Genomic DNA, 17187 nt, shown 5'->3' with positions numbered 1-17187 from the left:
ATGTAGAGAAATATGTGTCCTTGCCCCCCTCCCTCATGTATACTATGGGCTCACCTCTGCCCTGTGGCAGCCCAGGACATCCATTGTACCCTTCAGGATGGAGAACAGGAGGAAGGGGAAATGGGATAACTCAATTTCTCAACAATCCCTGAGAAAAGTCTAATAGAAACCTAATGTCTCCTTGTTAGTCCCCTTTGTGATAGTAGTAATCACAAAAATCCTAAAAAATGTTAAAAAAGAAAATACAATACATTTAAAAAACAAAATAAGCATGCGTGGCCAGCACTGAAGGTGGACGTGGAGTAGAACCGCGCCGTCCACCCGCCAGCCTAAACGCGGCTCAAACCGGCCCTGGGTACCTGTAAGTGCGAGGCGCCGATACACATAAGGTGCCCGCACACCCGCTACAATGCCAAGGAGGAAAAAACCCCTGGATCAACCAGGGAAACTAACACAATTCTTCCCGGCCGTCGGGCCGGGAATCCAAGATGGCGCCCGCGGCTGCAGACAGGGAGACAACAGCAGCACTCAGCAGGAGGACTACAGGGCTCAGCACCCGGATCCCAGGCTGCAACAAGCACTATACCCAGGGGACCCTGGTGAGTTGTCTCCCCCACTGTCCCCTACACTACGCAGCCCAGCTAAATCCAGGCCACGGCTAGATCAGGACACTAGCACATTTCTACAGGCCTCAATCTCTCCATTACATCCACCCCAAGCTGCTATGCCTGACTTAGAAGCATTCCCGGTGTCAGACATACCACTGACAGAAATATGCATGAAAAATATGCTTACGTCATTGCGCCAATCTTTACATAACGATATCTTTACGCCACTTAATCAACTATCAACTTTAGTACAACAGCAAGAACATAGAATCAGCCACATTGAAAATGCCATGGGAGACATAACAACGGCGCACAACAACCTAATTGATGCGCACACAGAGCATTCGGCTGATATTGAGCAAATCAATCAAAAACTAGCTGATCTGGAAGACAGATCACGTCGCAACAACATCAAATTCAGAGGCATTCCCGAATCTGTCACCAACGCTGACTTAATACCATACATACAGCAGTATGTCAAAATACTCCTCCCCACTATCTCTGACTTGGAGCTCGCAATTGACCGGGCACATCGCTTGCCTAAGCCCACTTTTTTGCCGGCATCCATTCCGAGAGACGTATTGGCACGCATTAATTTTTTCCACGTGAAAGATAAAATTATGTCGGCGGCTCGAAACCCACCGCCGCTCCCACCATTATACACGAATATCCGATTATATGCTGATTTGTCCAAAGCTACCCTCCTTAACAGAAAACGAATGATATCTATCACCAAGGCCCTAAGAAACCATGGCATAGCATATCAATGGGGGTTTCCCACCAAACTATTGGTGCGTCATCAAAGTAGAATTTTTACTATCAAAACTTTGGAGATGGGCCTAGATCTACTGAAAACTTGGAATATACTCCCCGCTGATCCGCAAGAACCCGCATATAGCTCTATGGAGGCAACTTGATCTTCACAAGACATACTCTTCCTCCTTTCCTTATATATCTCCATACTTTTACCCAGGAGCAATATTTAATCCGATTGTCTGGCGTTTGGCCTACATTTGGTTCAGTTTGTTCAAAATGGTTGTAATTGGCTCGACCCCCGTCTGGCGGTCAAGCCCACCTGCATCCCCCAGTTTTGAGGTAGCAAAGATGGCTACTCGGGACATTTGCATTTTTCGCAAATCCTTTTTTACTGTTATTCTTCCTATCCTTACCCCTTCCCTACCATGGCACCTTTGGATACCCACGCAACACCCATATATCACCTATTTCGACACATCTTGGAATACTCCCCTCAACACTCCGATTGAGTCACAATTCTATCACCTCCTCCTACCTGCTTGTCTCCTAGCTAGACACAGGATCATCTGCCTCTCCCAAATACCACCTCAAGTTATGGAAAAGCGAGAAATCATGATTCCAAATGATTAGTCTTACATCACTTAACGTCCGAGGTCTGAACTCGCCATACAAACGCTCATTACTCTCTAGAGAAGCACGGAAGTCTCAAGCGGACATACTCTTTATTCAGGAAACACACTTCGCTACTGAAAAGATGCCTAAATTATACCTCCAACGTTTCTCTCAAATATTTATAGCAACTAACCCAAAAAAAAAGAATGGAGTGATCACGGCCATTAAGGATTCTCTTTCCTTTCGCTTTTTGTCACAGAGGGCGGATCCACTTGGACGCTTTCACATTTTAGTATGCCAAATAAATGACAAGACTTATACCCTGGTAAATGTTTATGGCCCGAACTGCAAACAGCTATGTTTCTACCGTAAACTTTACAAAACCATCTCCATACTTAAACAAGGGAAACTCATCATTGGCAGGGGATCTTAACATTACGGGTAATTCGAACATAGACTCTTCTTCTACTTCCAAATCCACGAAACCAACTATCAATCAATTTCTACACGACAATGATCTATACGACATCTGGAGATGTCAACATGGCTCTGAAAAAGACTATACTTATTACTCCCCTTCACATCTTTCATACTCACGGATAGACATGTTTCTCAAATGGACATTGCAACAAGTGACAGCATCCAAAATTGGAACTATAACTTGGTCGGACCATGCCCCGATCCATATCTCATTAGACGACGACCAAAACACAGCGCTCCCACCCATCTGGAGACTCAACTCTTCACTTCTGACGACGCCGGAGAACCAGAAGCGTATCCAAGAAGCCCACAAACTCTTTTTTGACACCAACACCACACATGATATTTCTATTACCACACTTTGGTTGACTTACTAGGCCTATATGAGAGGTATTCTTATCCAGTTAAACGCCCGTGCTAAGAGACAGCAGTCTCAACAAATTGATCAGCTCATGACTTCCATTCGCGCTAATGAAAAACTAAACAAACAGAATCCAAACCCTGACATAACAACGACTCTAAACTCAGATAGGAACAAACTACGTGCCATTTTACTCCATGCATACGACACTAACCTACAAAAAACAAAAGCAAAATTCTATGCACTCGGTAACAAGGCAAATTCACTCCTTAGTAAAATTATCAAACAAAAACGTCTTAAATCAAAAATATCCACAATCCGACATCCTGCTTCGCACGACACTCTGACAAACCCACAGGATATCGCAAATGCTTTTGCGGCCTACTATCAGACATTATATAACCTAAAAGACGATGTCAATACAATCCAACCCACGACACATTCAATAGAACAATTTCTATCTAACATTAACCTACCACACATAACCCCGTCTCAACTTGAATCCATTTCTATACCAATCTCTTCGGCGGAGATTGAAAAAATCATACGCACAATTCCTCTGAATAAATCACCAGGGAACGATGGCTTCACTAATGAATACTACAAAGCCTTTGCCCTCGACCTTTCTCCGCACCTATCTCCCCTCTACAACCATGTCGCTACTTGTGGTGCATTCCCCCAAGAAATGCTGCAATCTATAATTACCACCATCCCGAAACCAGGAAAAGACCCTCAACTGGTACAAAATTACAGACCAATTTCGCTCCTTAATACAGATATAAAGATATACGCTAAGATAATCGCCCTAAGACTGATGCCTTACCTACCGACTTTAATCCATCCTGACCAGGTAGGATTTATCCCTGGTAGACAAGCCCCTGATGCCACCAGACGGATTATATCCCTGTTACACCATCTTGAATTAGATCCTCAACCTTCGCTCTTATTATCGCTTGATGCAGAAAAAGCGTTTGACCGAATCCACTGGAAGTTTATGACACATACGCTCCAAAAATTTGGAATATCTGACTGGATACTTTCGGCCATTTTGTCCCTTTATTCCAAGCCATCGGCCAGGGTCCTGACTGACGGCACACTTTCTCAACCCTTCTACATTTCTAACGGAACTAGACAAGGCTGCCCGTTATCCCCTATAATTTTTGCGCTACTCATTGAACCATTGGCAAACACCCTTAGAAATGACCCCAAGTTCACGGGAATTAGATGCTTAAAATCCGAGCACAAAATAAGCCTATTTGCCGACGACATTATCCTAATGGTCACTAATCCATACAACTCCCTTAAAACTATACAAACGCATATTCGAAACTACACATCCGTATCTTACTATAAACTAAATGAACCAAAATCTTCTATTCTGAACCTACACACACCAGAGGTCACCCAAAATCTAATTTCCAAACACTTCCCCTTCACATGGGAAAAAATTAGCATACCATACTTGAGAATCAAACTGACTCCAAAGACCAACCTACTATATGTCTCTATCTTTAAACCATTACTTGAATCCATTCCGCAAGAGATTAAAGGCCTACGCACCACTACTCTCTCGACACTGGGCAGATTGGCGACAGTTAAAATGTGTATCTTACCCAAGATACTTTATATCTTTCGCACGCTCCCTATACCAGTTCATCACATCTTTTTTACAAAACTTCAGGCAATATTGAACAAATTCCTTTGGAATGCAAAAAAGCCTAGATATGCTACAAATCTACTAATCCGCCCATCCTCCAGAGGCGGAGCGGGACTCCCACATGTGAAATCCTATTACCTAGCCACTTTACTTGACCAGCTCTTTTTTTGGTGGCAGCCCACGTTCAACAAAACTTGGACTCTTTTGGAAGCTTCCTTATCCCTACCACACAACTTGTCAGACTTATTATTCATACCTCGAGGGACACACCTTACGCATTTACATGGTCACCCTTGTATAATAGCCTCTTTAACAGCTTGGTATGACTTTATTTCTCATACCCAAATACGTAAGGACAACCTCCAACTTCTCACCCCGCTCTCATCCCTACACTTCCTCTCTCCTTATTTAAACTTAAAATTGTGGAATGACTATGGCTTATTCTACATACAAAACCTGTACACCAACAATACAATACATTCCTTTCAGACTATTAGAGAAAAATACCAAATCCCAGCTACTGAATACTTCACCTATCTACGTATAACCCATACCCTCAACAAAGCGAATGTACCCTGTAATATTAAAATCCCAGCAACTACACAACATTTCTTACAAAACTCAACCTATCCAAAAAAAGGCATTTCATTGTTCTGCAAACTCCTAGTTGAATCGCAATTTATTACACACACATCGTCCATAACAAACTGGGAAAAAGCAATTCAACAACCCATATCTCTGAGCACGTGGGAAAAAACATTTACCATGACTTATAAATCTTCAAAGTGCAGTTCGCACTGGGAATCGTACCTGAAAATACTTCATCAAGGGTACTTAACTCCTGTCAAATTAGCCCTATTCTATCCTCAACACTCGCAATCCTGCTGGAGACATTGTGGGGAATCAGGTACTCTCACACACTTATTATGGCGTGTAGGTCCCTGACCTCCTATTGGAATCAAGTCTTTCAAATAATCTCTTCCATTACAAAGACACCGATTGCCCCAAACCAGGCTTTAGCGCTCCTCCATATCGGAATAGATAAAATTCCACTGTCCTCACGCACCATCACTATACATATTCTGTCAGCTGCAAAACTCAATATCACCAGACTTTGGCGGTCTACTAACACTGCCTCTTTATCCCGACTGGTGTCCGATCTTAACTTCCTATGTGAAATGGAGAGGAGAACAGCCCTCCATAACTTCTCATACACCAAATTTGAGACTCAATGGACCCGATGGTTACACAACCCCAACTGCTCGATAAAATGATTATATATTATTCGACCAACTACAGGATTATGAGATCCTAGGTGCCTCCACCCCCTCCTCCCCCTTCCTCTTTTCCCTTCCCATTTTCTCCTTTACTGCTCATACCACAATTCAAATAAGGTGCACTATATTAAGCATACCTCTCATGTAGCTGAACCAAGATTTCGCAAAGTACCTCGGCCGGCTGGCGTGGTACCACTACCCCATTTTACCTTACCTATACAAGATGTTGTATTAATTGTGCACCTCTCTATGCTAATGCTTTCAATTATTTTGTATGTTTCAAATTTTCCAATAAAAAATATTTGAATATAAAAAACAAAATAAAAATCAATGTAAAGCCCCATCTATGGAGATAGAGAGGTGAATGTGTGATTTCCTTGAGCACAATTTGCCACACAACAACTTTGCCTTTTCTTTTAGGGCTTCCTGTCATTGTTTTTGGGAGGTGTAAGCCTACATGATATTTTCCTATGGTAATGAGGGGGTTTGCTGAATATGAGTGAGATGAGGGGTTTTGTGGCACAATATTTTGGCACAACCATGCAGCAGCATGTTGTGCACAAAGAATAGCTCCAATAAAATTTCAGCAAGAAGATTCTGCAAATAAGGCCCTATCAATGAAAAAATAACCCCCCCCAACACACACACACCTAAAAAAATTGCTGTAAAGAGCTGCCCAACAGCTAGCATACAATGACACTTGTAAATTTGTGTAGACAGGGGGACACAGAAGACAATGTAGTCCAACGCTGAAAAAAAAGTAAATAACAGCATACTTTAGTACAGATCTCCTTAAATTCTCCCTATACAGATTTACAGCTGTAAAAATTACAAAATTCACTGATAATATGACTACTGTAAGTCCACCCTCTTATAGTGAGGGGACTCTATTATTGACCCTTCTAAGCCCAATGACCATGGCTCAAAGGCCAAGCAAGATTCTATCTTGTAAAATCACAAATAATTAGCTGGTGCATGCAATTTCAAATTCAGACGTTATGCTGTAAAACCATGGTTGGCACAAATCTAAACCTCACTTCTACTGCTTAATATACAATACATAAAAATACAATGGGGAGAGTGATAGTAAAGCTTTCCTGAGAGAGACATGAAGGCTGCTATTGTTGACTTCTCATTCTACAAATGCTGATTGCCTGGCTGTCATGGTAACCCTTTGCCACAATTATGTAGCTAAGGTGTTCTGCCTCCTCTCACTTTTCCTGATCTGGCATAATAGCCAGAAAGCATTCAGTAATGGCACCTTTCATGTTCCTCTATGAAAAATGTCACCTTAAAAACCTTTTGTAATGGTTTTAGATTGTGGTGGAACTGAGGTCAGTTGTATAGGACTGCTGACATTTTCAAGTATGAAAAATCATTAGGTGATTCAGTCAAGAAATATTGAGCCTGGTTGTACAATAACAACTTTATTATAATTTTCCCGCAATCCACACTCTTCACTGCTTAGCTTGATCTAATATAGAAACACTTATGCAAAACTGCAAATGTGTATTTCAGTAGAATCTAGAATGCTACTTTTTTCCAGTCCCGTGGGTGGTACACCTATCTTAAAAAAAGCATTTTTATATAAATAAGCAGAGAACATTAACAAGCATGGTACAATTGGATGACCAAGATGATGGAATAAAATGTCTGTACCCTCTGCATGGTAGTTACATACACTTATTATGGACATGTAATTTCAGTTCCTTGAATGAGCTATGACATGTGTTTTCAACCTTGTAACTGTCAAGGCACTTTAAAGTAATTAAAAAAATGTCAGGCTAGACTGAATATCATGTGACATTCTGTTCACACTGCATTCAGCTCTTGGAAATTGCCACTTGAGGCCTTGGGTAAAGTTAATATTGGGTAGTACCAGTAATGCAGACTGACAGTTCAAAGTACCAAGAGAGTCAAATGACATAGTCAAGCTTGTTTAATATCAATATATAAATACGTTTTAACTTAGTATTTAAAATGTGCACACAGCAATTTTATATTGATATACAAATATAAAAACATGGCTTGCCATCTTATCCCATGGATATTTCTGGAGCTGATGTACACAAGGAGGAAATATATTTAGTAGAAGCATGCATCTCTTTGGCTGCTGTGGACAACAACATTTCCTTTATTTCTGATTTCCAAATATCAGCCCCCTTACCTGACATTATAATCTTAACTGCCAGCTGAAAGTAAATCACTTCTGCGTGGGCATCATTGGGGAGAAATAATTATTGTGCTTAGTGACAATGGTAGAGCCTATTCAACCAAAAAAAAGTCATAAATTATGACATGTGAAGGACTATAAAATATAAAAAAGTACTGGGATTTAATGACTGCTGGGAGACAACTGCTGGTGGACACAGAAACTATGATCTTCCACTCTGGAAACCACAATGCCACCAACAGATGATCCAGGTCCTGACACTATTATTACAGAGAAGACAAGGGAAGATGGGGTGTCTGGTCAGATCTGTAGGAATTATTGAGAGATTCATTTTCTTTGGTTGTTAGTATACAGGTGCATCTCAATAAATTAGAATATCATCAAAAAGTTAATTTATTTCAGTATTTCAATTCACAAAATGAAACTCATACAGTATATTGTATAGATTCATTACACACATAGTGATATCTTTCAAACATTACTTTCTTTTCATTTTCATGATTATTGCCTACAGCTAGTGAAAACCCAAAATTCAGTAACTCAGAAATTTAGAATATTACATAAGACTAATAAAAAAAGGATTGGTAAGACAAAAATGTTAGATTACTCCTTTTGCATGAATTACTGCATTAATGTGGCATGGCATTGAGGTGATCAGCCTGTGGCTCTGCTGAGGAGTTATGGAAGCCCAGGTTAATTTGATAGCGGTATTCAACTCATCTGCATTGTTGGGTCTGGTGTCTCTCATCTTCCTCTTGACAATACATCACAGATTCTCTATGAGGTTTAGGTCAAGTGAGTTTGCTGGCCAATCAAGCACAGTGATACCATGATCATTGAACCAGGTATTGGTACTTTTGGCAGTGTGGGCAGGTGCCAAGTCCTGCTGGAAAATTAAATCAGCAGCTCCATAAAGCTGGTCAGTAGAGGAAACATGAAGTGCTCTAGAATTTCCTGGTAGAGGGCTGCGCTGACTTTGGACTTGATAAAATACAGTGGACCAACACCAGCAGATGACATGGCTCCTCAAATCATCACTGACTGTGGAAACTTCACACTGGACCTCATGCAACTTGGATTCTGTGCCTATCCCCTCTTCCTTCAGACTCTAGGACCTTGATTTCCAAATGAAGTGCAAAATTTACTGTCATCTGAAAAGAGGACTTTGACCACTGAGCAACAGTCCAGTCCTTTTTCTCCTTAGCCCAGGTAAGACACTTCTGACATTGTCTCTGGTTCAGGAGTAGCTTGACACAAGGAATGCGACAGTTATAGCCTATGTCCTGGATACGTCTGTGTGTGATGGCTGTCAAAGCACTGACACCAGCCATAGTCCACTCCTTGTGAGTCTACCCCAAATTCTTGAATGGCCTTTACTTCACAATCATCTCAAGGCTGCTGTAATCCCTGTTGCTTGTGCACCTTTTTCTACCATACTTTTTCCTTACTCTCAACTTTCTATTAATATGCTTGAATGCAGCACTCTGTGAACATCCAACTTCTTTAGCAATGACCTTTTGTGACTCATCCTCCCTGTAGAGGGTGTCAATGACTGTCATCCGGACAATTGTCATCTCCGTGATTGTGTAACCTACTGAACCAGACTAAGAGACCATTTAAAGGCTCAGGAAACCTTTAAAGGTATTTTGAATTAATTAGCTGATTAGAGTGTGATACCATGAGGCTCCAATATTGAACTTTTCACAATATTATAATTTTCTGAGGTACTGATTTTTGGGTTTTCACTAGCTGTAAGCTATAATCATCAAAATTAAAAGAAAGAAATGCTTGAAATATATCACTCTGTGTGTAATGAATCTATATAATATACTGTATGAGTTTCACATTTTGAATTGAATTACTGAAATAAATTAACTTTTTGATGATATCCTATTTTATTGAGATGCACCTGTATACCTATACTTCTTTAACTTCAATTATGTTTTAAATGCTAGCTGATGTATGGCTGGTTAGTGGGGAAAAAGCAAGGACAGGTCCTTGGGCTATTAACTATTTTATCTCCCACACTTGTATTGCCATTTTCAGTTAGAACACTCTTGTCACATTTATCATTCACATTCTGTCATTACCTTTTATTTACATAATTGTTTGTCTTTTTTTTGGAGGACAAACACAGTTTTGTTTTTGTGGCATAATTTATTTTCTATATATTTTAAATCAATATTTCCAATCAATTCCTCTATCTCTCCTCTGAAGTATGAATCTGGAATTGTTCAATTCCAAAAGTGCTCAGTTCTGGCTTAGCAGCGTTGCATAGGAAGCTCATTTATAAATAAATAGATGTCCCCAGCCTGGTCACAAGTTCCCTTTAAGGATATACAATGTTTCTATGTCCAGAACCCAACTGTATCTTGATCTAGTTCAGGTACAATGACTACTACAGGATGCATATTAAACACAAAGATTGGCAATTGGTGAAGGAAGTGTCTTAGCTAGATTTATGAATTTGTTACAGAATATATTCATTCTGAAATTGCTTCTAAATCCCCAACAGAGATAATGACAAGCACAACTGCTATTCAATTCTTGAAATGCTTTTCAGACCTGCTGCAGTTCATCATCTTCCTATGTGATTAGAAGTAGTGAATATGCAAATTGATCAGAACAAAAATGTAAATAACTGTGATTTGGTGCTTTTTCAACTTTTCAATCTGACACTAACAGTATTTGTTAAATAAATTTATAGAGAACAGGATGTCAGCTGAGAAGGTAACATAATTATGCTGTTTTATACATGTTTGCCATTATGTCAAACAGATTAAAAAAAAAAAAAAAAAATATATATATATATATATATATATATATATATATATATATATATACACACTGCTCAAAAATTAAAGGAACACTTTGAAAACACGTCAGATCTATATGGGGGAAAATATGCTGGATATCTATACTGATATGGACGACGTAATGTGTTAGGAACGTAAAGATGCCCCATCATTTGATGGAAATGAAAATTATCAACCTACAAAGGACTGAATTCAAAGACACCCTAAAAATCAAAGTGAAAAATTATGCAGCAGGCTAGTCCATTTTACTGAAATTTCATTGCAGCAATTTAGAATGCTACTCAGCAGTTTGTATGGCCTCCACGTGCTTGTATGCATGCCTGACAATGTGGGGGCATGCTCCTAATGAGACAACGGATGGTGTCCTGGGGTATTTCCTCCCATATCAGGACCACGACATCACTGAGCTCCTGGACAGTCTGAGGTGCAACCTGGTGGTGTCGGATGGACCGAAACATGATATCCCAGAGGTGTTCTATGGTGGGAGCCATTAAATGATATCAATTCCTTAGTCCTCCAGGAACTGCCTGCATATTCTGGCAACATGAGGCCGGGCTTTGTTGTGCACCAGGAAGAACCCATGACCCACTGCACCAGCATAGGGTCTGACAAAATGAAACTCATACAGTATATTGTATAGATTCATTACACACAGAGTGATATCTTTCAAACATTACTTTCTTTTAATTTTTATGATTATTGCCTACAGCTAGTAAAAACCCAAAATTCAGTAACTCAGAAATTTATAATATTACATAAGACTAATAAAAAAAGGCTTGGTAATACAAAAATGTTAGATTACTGAAAAATATGTCCATGTACAGTATAGTATGCACTCAATACTCGGTCAGGGCTCCTTTTGCATGAATTACTGCATTAATGTGGCATGGCATTGAGGTGATCAGCCTGTGGCTCTGCTGAGGAGTTATGGAAGCCCAGGTTGCTTTGATAACGGCATTCAACTCATCTGCATTGTTGGGTCTGGTGTCTCTCATCTTCCTCTTGACAATATATCACAGATTCTCTATAAGGTTTAGGTCAAGTGAGTTTGCTGGCCAATCAAGCACAGAAAAAATGATGCAGCGGGCTAGTCCATTTGACTGAAATTTCATTGCAGCAACTTAGAATGCTACTCAGGCCGGGCTTTGTTGTGCACCAGGAAGAACCCATGACCCACTGCACCAGCATAGGGTCTGACAATGGGTCCACGGATTTCATTCCGATACCTAATGGCAGTCAGGGTGCCATTGTCTAGCCTGTAGAGGTCTGTGCGTCCCTCCATGGATATGCCACCAGACCACCACTGACCCACCACCAAAACGGTCATGCTGAATGATGTTACAGGCAGCATAACATTCTCCACAGTTTCCCCAGACCCTTTCATGTCTGTCACATGAGCTCAGGGTGAAGCTGCTCTCATCTGTGAAAAGCACAGGTTCCCGGTGGTGGACCTGCCAATTCTGGTGTTCAATGGCAAATGCCAATTGAGCTGTATGGTACTGGGCAGTGAGCACAGGGCCCACTAGAGGACGTCAGGTCCTCAGGTCACCCTTATGAAGTCTGTTTCTGATTGTTTGGTCAGAGGCATTCACACCATTGGCCTGCAGGGTTAAGGACCTTCTACAGCCCTATCCAGCTCTCCTAGAGTTACTTTCTGTCTCCTGGAATCTCCCCCATGCTCTTGAGACTGTGCTGGGAGGCACAGCAAACCGTCCGGCAATGGCACATGTGGATGTGCCATCCTGGAAGAGTTGGACTGCCTGCGCAACCTCTGTAGGGTCCAGGTATCACCTCATACTACCAGTAGTGACACTGACTCTAGCAAATGCAAAACTAGTGAAAAACAGTCACAAAAATGAGTAGGGGAACAATGTCAGTGGCCTCCACCTATAAAATCATTCCTGTTTTGGGGGTCATCACATTGTTGCCATCTAGTGCACCTGTTGTTAATTTCATTAACACCAAAGCAGCTGAAACTGATTAACAACCCCCTCTGCTACTTAACTGACCAGATCAATATCCCAGGAGTTTAATTTACTTGATGCTATACTCTGATTAAAAAGTGTTTAATTTACTCATTATGCAACTGGTATACAGTAATGTAATGTACAATATGTCCTTTAAATGTTGAGTTACAATATACATTTTTTTGGATTAAGCTTAGTACCTTTTATTTTGTTTATATCCTAAGTTTTATTTTATTGGCCACCTACCCTGGGGTACCAAAGACTGAACACAAACATTTTTGAAACCTAAACCGATTCATACAATGTTCGATCACAAACTTACTACACTGTGTTTTTACATTAATGTACACACTCACACACAGGCACACCCGTGGATTTAACCTGGAGACATTTATGTATTAACATGCATATGCATTCATTCAAATATATACACTTATTCATAATCAGGCATGTTTATACCCATAGTTCATTTCAGAATCTGCTTGTAAAGAACTGCAACAGTTTGCACTAATTTATGTCTGTGACCAGTCTCTGGCGATTTTTTTCTGGAACATGCAACCTCACTGAAGTTGTACTTGCTATTTAACAAAAGACAGCTTTCAAAAGTGACAAAAGAGAAGGTTACAACAGAATGATGTGTTAGCTGACTGCTAGAAGTGGGTACTGTCACAAGTAGCAGCCTTGTTTCTAGAGACAGTCATTTTACTAGGGACCACTTATAGGGACTTGTTATATCACAACGGTTGTAGTCATATGAAACTGCCATGTTAATGGTGACTTCAATGTCAGAAGTAACTTGCAGAGTGGACATAGATGCTGCTTTTCACCTAATGGCTCACCTCTAACTATAGCAATGTGTTCCCAGGCACTCCCTGTATTTCTTTCATATGATCTGTGATACCATTTCCAGATGTTGGGGAGTGTCTTCATTTACCATTTACCTCATCTTTTGCTCTTACGTAAGTCTTCAGCTTATATCCCCATGACCCTCTCCGGACAGATTTGGTTTGATGCTCATGAGAGCAATACAAGCACACAATACATGGAGTTTGAAAAAAAAAAGAGTCATTAAATGCCTATGTGCACTAAAATGTGTTCTAAAATTATAGCCTTACTAGACTGCACTGATTAAGTGGCTGTATAGGCCAAAGGGTCTCCTGTTTGACATACTACCTTATTCAGTGTCATTCAAGTATAAGATGATTGGAAAAACATTTTATAAAAATCAGATACTAAATCATAAGTCAGTGCTATATAAATGCTGAATTTTGGCATCAAATACTACCTGTAGATTTATTTTAGAACCACATATTCAGAGTAATTTTTACTTCTTTTGTGCCTGTAGAATAGTGACTAAGAGCGTTCAGGGCACATAATGATAGTATTTAGGCTAAATATCTGAATATGTTTTCCATATGGATAATTTCTGAATGAGAAGCAATTATATCCCGAAACAATAGCAGAAAAAAACATTATATATTGTACATTTTGAAATCTTTCACTTACAATAGTTGCAAATAATTCAGCCTGATTGGTGTGCATGAAATATAAGCAATTATTTGATGTTAGTGGTAAAGGTTCAGATGGGGTGAGCAAGAGATGTTTGACCGAAAGTAGATTAATGTGACAGTATGACTAGATTAATTATACTGCACTTTTTACTTGCATTTGATTTTGTTCCAAACAACCTTTTATTTTCACTGCCACATGGACTTTTCAGGGGTTATAGAGTAATTCTTTTTCCTACATAACGGATCTCTGTTAGCTACTCTCTATGAATGTATTATTTTGCCACACAACTACACAGGCAACAGTACATTAGTAATGTATTTAAAAAAAACTCACATTCTACTTTAAATGTGATATAACATACATAAATCTAACACAATCTATTTTGTGATTAATTGTTGTTAAAAAGTCCCTTTTCTATTTCAGTTTTTTGGAGTTGCATCGAACAGTTAAAACATCACTGCTTCAAAAAGATGTCCAGCCAGGGCTGTCTTATACACCTACACGCAGTGCTGGTTATTTTTTTTTACTTTTTAAAATAAAAATCTACACAAGGCTGAAAATCAAATTATAGGAATCCTTTGTAGTGGAATTTCAAGACTCTTCATAGCTACGGGGGTAAAGATGGTCCTACTTAACTCATTACAACACCAGGATTGCTCAGATGGTGATAATGAAGATATATATTCCCTATTCTGTTGTAGAAAGCCAAGGTAAGGTAAACATAGTTTTCCTCAAACCTGAGCACGTTACAAATCCACAATAAAGATTGCCCAAACCTCAAAATGTACAATATATAGTTTACTTGGGAGAGATTGAGTATTTTTTTAATTAGAGGTATGCTTCACAATTTAATATAGCTCTGTCTAGCAGGTAACAGGGAACATTCAATGTCCTAGTCACTCCCAACAAGGAACTATTAGTAACAAAAAAAGTTCTTTAAACTATGCTTTATGTTGCAAAACAAAAGCTTATGATTTTGGACTTGATACATTTTTCTATTCTATTTTATTTTTTCTATCTAATTTATATGATGAATTTATATGGGAGATTGATCAAAATTATTATATTATTATTATTCTTAATTCATTTTTAATTAAGTAACATGGCGATAAGTGTATTTGAATTTATACAGTACATGTAGTATAGCAAGGTAATCAGGATATGAAATTTGCTAATCTAATAATGACAAACAGGGTACAAAATAATAAAGTATACTGTACATTCATGATGCTGATATAACTATTATACAATATATGAATTGGAAAAATATATCAGTAACTCCCTCCTCACTGGTCTACCGTTACACAGGCTATCCCCCCTTCAGTCTAGACTCATACACCTTACCAACCGATCAGCGACTGCTGCCCCTCTCTGCCAATCCCTCCACTGGCTTCCACTAACCCAACGAATAAAACTCAAAATACTAACCACAGCTTACAAAGCCATCCACAACACTGCCCCTAGCTACATCACCAACCTCATCCACAGATACTGCCCAAATCGCCCATTCCGCTCCTCCCATGATATCCTCCTCTCCCACGCTTGCCTCCATGACTTCTCCAGAACCTCTCCCATCCTCTGGAACTCCCTACCACAGCATGCCCAGTCAGCCCCCACCTTGTCTGCCTTTAGGCGATCTTTGAAAACTCACTTCTTCAGGGAAGCCTACCCCACGTCCACCTGTACTTGAATTACCTCCGCCAGATCATCCCCCCGCAGCTGTCACCTTTTGTATCACCTCCCCCTTCCTTTAGATTGTAAGCTCCACGAGCAGGGCCCTCCTATTCCTTCTGTACTGAAATGTATTGTCATTGTACTGTCTCCCTTATATTGCAAAGTGCTGCACAAACTGTTGGCGCTATATAAATGCTGTATAATAATAATAATTATAATATCAGTAAACTTAAAATCAAATATCCTGGATTGGTTTTCACTTCTGCTGCATTTAAATGGTAGATTGAGAAAGGTCATTCCAAAGTCTTTAAACACTGAATACAGATGAGAAGTTCCAATTAAAGATAAACTCCAGGCAGATAATAATGTATCTCTAAAATCAATAATACATTATTAAGCATATTTTTAAAATGTAAGCAGTGTAAATAACTGAATTTGACTTGGTATCAGCATTTTTGGACTAAATTATAGCGACGCTCTAATAGGGGAAGTGAGCACAAGGAGTCAAACATGTGTGCTGCAGTGTAAAAAGCATTCTGATAGGAGGAGAGCAAAGTGACAAAGACATGAGTTCATCAGTGTGCTGCTTCTCCTTTTGTTTTCCAGCCACAGAGTTGGGATGAGAAAGAGACTGATAAGTAAATGTGAAACTGTAGCAGAAAAAGATCAGGCCCCCTCCCCTGCCAGGCAGCACTGCACTGTATGATAGAGCTGTATAAATATCAGAACTGGATGGACAGAAATATGAATCCTTTGTCAGGTGAAACAGCCCCAATATATATATTTTATTTGTGCATTTAGTGCTTTGCCTGAAGTTATACTTTAAATATTTCCCTAATATGTTCAATGTCAACATCACATTAATTAGTATACGTCACTCCATGGCAGCTGTATTTATCTTACACCACTGCTTGGTTTTCTATTGGCAGCTGAGATCTGCCACAAGATTTCTTGAGATCAATTCAATTCCAACAGGCAAAGTTTAATTAAGTCATTGAAAAGCAAGGGGGTACCTATCTATTAGTTTAGTACTGGAAGTTAGCTTTCCTTATTTCTCAAGAGATGTTTAAAGCCCTTCACGGCTATCAGTGGCAAAATAATAGCCAATAAATACCTTGATGGATATGCCCTTAGAAACTAATATTTAAATGTTGAATGTATGGCGTTCAATGGGTATTCCCTATTTCTCAGGAAAATATTTAAACCATTTAATTTTATCTATTCATATTCTATTTCTATTGACCTACCAGTAGCAAAAAGGTATTGCCAATACATCTTTTAATAAGTGTGTGTC

General features: G+C 39.5%; 1 protein-coding gene across 1 annotated transcript in view; it reads right to left on the bottom strand.

Moving 5' to 3' along the window:
* Nucleotides 1–17187, bottom strand: part of DMD (dystrophin) — a 2676943-nt gene that overhangs the window by 1287233 nt on the left and 1372523 nt on the right. The gene's annotated exons all lie outside the window — the stretch shown is intronic.

Source organism: Staurois parvus, unplaced genomic scaffold (genome assembly GCF_062004578.1).
Source record: "Staurois parvus isolate SC_StPar_1 unplaced genomic scaffold, SC_StPar_1.0 ptg000696l, whole genome shotgun sequence".
NCBI lineage: Eukaryota > Metazoa > Chordata > Amphibia > Anura > Ranidae > Staurois > Staurois parvus.
This window is presented reverse-complemented; position numbering and strand designations above follow the sequence as displayed.